Source organism: Triticum aestivum, chromosome 7A (assembly GCF_018294505.1).
Source record: "Triticum aestivum cultivar Chinese Spring chromosome 7A, IWGSC CS RefSeq v2.1, whole genome shotgun sequence".
Classification (NCBI taxonomy): Eukaryota; Viridiplantae; Streptophyta; class Magnoliopsida; order Poales; family Poaceae; genus Triticum; species Triticum aestivum.
Genome location: NC_057812.1, coordinates 124,786,086 through 124,789,824, shown reverse-complemented (window position 1 = coordinate 124,789,824; position 3,739 = coordinate 124,786,086).

Genomic DNA, 3,739 nt, shown 5'->3' with positions numbered 1-3,739 from the left:
AAGTATTCTAAACTCTCAGAAAGTTTATAACAAAAAATATTAACATATACAATAATAAATAAATACCATTAGATTCATTATTGAATGTACTTTCACATCATACATATATTTGTTATGGTAAATGTTTATATTTTTCTATAAACTTGGTCAAACTTTAGGAAGTTTGACTTCGGTCAAACCTAATATGCAGAGTTAATAAAATCAGAGGGGGTACTAGTAGTTACTAGTACTACTCGCTAGTTACTTAGCCCAATCACCCAACACGCCACACGGGGAGTTCAGTGTCACAAAATTTTGAGGTCGGCTGGAAAATCTCTTGCGATCCTGATTCGAGCAATGCAAAGTTAGCATCATAGGCTTCGGAATAGGCCTATGGATGATGCTTGGTAGGGGGCTATTTTCATAACTTTAGGTTCACCCTACCCAGCCAACCCCACCCCGGCACCCAGAGTAGTACATCTGAATACTCCCCATTTTCTATCCCCACAGCAAAATAGACTTCTCCATGGCACCGCAGCCTTCGTGCTCCTCCCCTTCTCCATCGGCGCACTCGTCCACCGCAGCGCATCCGCCTCATCGATGACCTCGTACGCCGCACTGGAGCCAGTCCACCATCGTCGTCGTACACAGAGCCTCTTCCTCGGCACCGTCTTCCACGGTCTCAGATCTCCTTTCTGGAAGCCGGCGCCTAGCGCAGAAGCACCACCGTCTTGGACAATGAACTGACTCACGTTGCCGGCCATGATGCACATAGGCCGCTGCGACCATCGTTCTCCTCCTTGATTGGTAATGTGTGTGTTGAAGCACTTAATAGTACATGTGCACTTCCAATTTTGTTCATACCTACCATTCAAATTTCCTGGTTGCTATTGTTCATGTAAAAGTAATTTGTTATAGCCTCCATTGTCCAATAGAATATTAGCTTGTAATTATGTGTCGCTCCTGTATCACGCTGTGCTTGGGTAGGTTCTTCATCTGCAACCAGTAGTGTGTCAAATGATGGAAAGTTTTTTAGAACTAGCAAGATGCCCATGTGTTGCACGGAACATCAAGATGCATTTGTATGAGTAGTTTATCTTGTAGGAGAAAATGATGAACAAGGGAAGGCCTTATTTGGAAATCTGGAGAGGGGTGTGGGTATCTTTCTGCAAAATTACCATAGTTTCATTCCTATCCGTTGGATATAAATCGGACGGCCTATATTGCAGGATGGCGGGCACACCATCATCACCAACTCTGTTTTTGAAAAGAAAAAAAGAGTAGAGAGTAGAGAAGTAGAGATAAATATAAAATATAAAATAAATATAACAGTAGAGAAGAGAGTAGAGATAAATATTGAATATAAAATAAATATAACAGTAGAGAAGAGAGTAGAGATAGCAGGGACGTCGGGAAAGGATCACGCGCGCGCGGGAAAAAGCAGCCGGGCGCGTGCTAGTTTTGGCATGCGGCATTCAGCGCGCTTTATAAAATCCAACGCCTTCCCACCGCTCTGTGCCTTGCCACAACTCTCTCCCCGCTCTGTGCCTCACTATTGCTCTCTCCCTGCTCTTTCTCACCTCGCCGCCGTGTCGCAGGGAAACTTGGGGATACCGCGGCGTCCGCGCACACCCCTCGGGAGGCTTCTTCACCGAGATCCGGTTCCGCAGGATTTGCCTCAGCCTAGGCAATTTCGACACCGCCAACGAGGCCGCTCGAGTGTACGACGCGGCGGCGTGGCGCCTCCGGTGGCCTCATAGAACATTAAACTTCCCCAACGTGCCGACACGAGAGCGGGTGCAGGATCTCACGCCTCTGCCGCGGCTTATCACCGACGAGGATCGTCGCGACAACCAAGAGGTGGGAGCACCATATCAGCATCACTGCGATGGACGATGAAGCCATTTCGCTATGGTGCCTCGCATGACATCATCAACGAGCGCGAGTTCTAGGCGCAAAGGAGGGTAGAGAGGGAGAAGAGGATGGCGGAGCGAGCCTCCTATCGCGAGGACGTGCGTACGCAAAAAGCGGACGCTCAATTCAATATGAGGCTAGGAGCAACGCCGCCCTGGGAATCCAACGATGATCGGTATCTTCACGCCTACATTGAGACGTTGGAGGAGGACATCACCGAGGAGGAGTCAGACAACAAGGAGTAGTTGAACTATCTATTTTTCTTATCTATCTATGTTATATCTATGTTGAGAACCCTCTAGTCTCTACTTCTCGATCTCAGCACTGTAAATGCTTTTTTAAAGCGCCGCGCGTTGCGCTTCTATTGGAGATGCTCTAACATGGCAGACGAGTGCTTTAATGTTGCCCACAAGATTCCCGAGTATTACTACTAGTATATTTTTCTTGCCATGTTGAGATTTTAAAACCACGAGTGCGAACATGCAGAGGAGCAATGAAGACCAAACACGTGATATTGGGGACATCTTCAAGGAGCGTGGAAAGTTAAAGAGGAGTTGCACCGAACCTGTAAAACGAGTTTTGGTAAGTAACACCCTTTCAATTACTTTCATTTAGCCTCGTGTTCTTCGATGTGTATATGTTGTAGTTTCTATTTCTCTTAGCCTCGTGTTCTTCGATGTGTATATGTTGTAGTTTCTATTTCTCTTAGCCTCGTGTTCTTCGATGTGTAATAAGAAGAGTCTTAATCGCCCTAGTGCTTTCTTTTTTAGCTTGATGTAGGAAGTGGATGTTCTCACCTTGTAGTCTATTTTTATATTTTTCCTTTTGAATTCACTTCTTCGAGTCCTGTTTATCTGGCTTCTACTAAATGGATCTGGGTTGCTCTGAGTATTGATCTAAAAAAGAAGTAACTTCATGTTAGGATGCAGTTCCTACGAGGAGGGAAGTATGGTCAACCTCGAGATCATGTTTCCAAAATGAGGCTGGATTACACAAAAGTTGCCAGTTCCCTAATGATGTTGGATTAGACACAAGGTGCAAATTCCCAGATGATGCTGGATTACACACAAGTCAGGTGGAGTCGTCAACTATTCATGTCCTTGCGGCTCTAGTAAAAGCTGAAAGAAAGCGTGCAGCAGCCCATGAGAATGTAGCTGAGTTCCTGAAGAAGCGAAAAGAGCAACATATTCTCTCTTCACCCAAGCCAAAGAAGAGACATAAGAAGCCAGAAAGAAGCTAGCAGAGGCAGAGCAGGCTAGGCGTCTCCTGCTATCTAAAACTGTTGTCAATACAAATTTTCCTTTATAATAGTTAGGTTCAAATGTTTATCCAGTCAGCATGCCTGTTGTGATGTCCGTGCATCAACTGATGTGGCACAAAACATATTTTTTAGGGTCATGTAATAACAACAATTACTTTCCAAACAATAACAAATGAAGCATTGGACATGGTATGGTTCACGCGCAAGCCCAACATTCCTAGTTCAAGTTCCACATCAAACTCATTTTCACAGATATCCGCACATTCATAGATAATGTCCACAACCATGATTCACTTCAGAGCCAAAAAAATATGAGGAGAGTTATAAATAAAAAAACCTCTAGTTCCTGCTACCAGTGCGAGCACAACAAGTCAAGACCATGCGTAATTAATTATATTTTGATCATTTTTTGTGTACTAAAATGCCGGCCGGCTCATGGAAGGGCGTGTTGCCGGCACACACATGGATTCAATGGAGGCAGGCGGGGCAGTCTAAAGCCAGTTGCATGTGGCGAGGAGGCGTGTTCAGCTGGGCCTGCAGCGAGTGGGGCCCTCTTGGCCGACGCGCCGGTTCAATGCCTGCGCT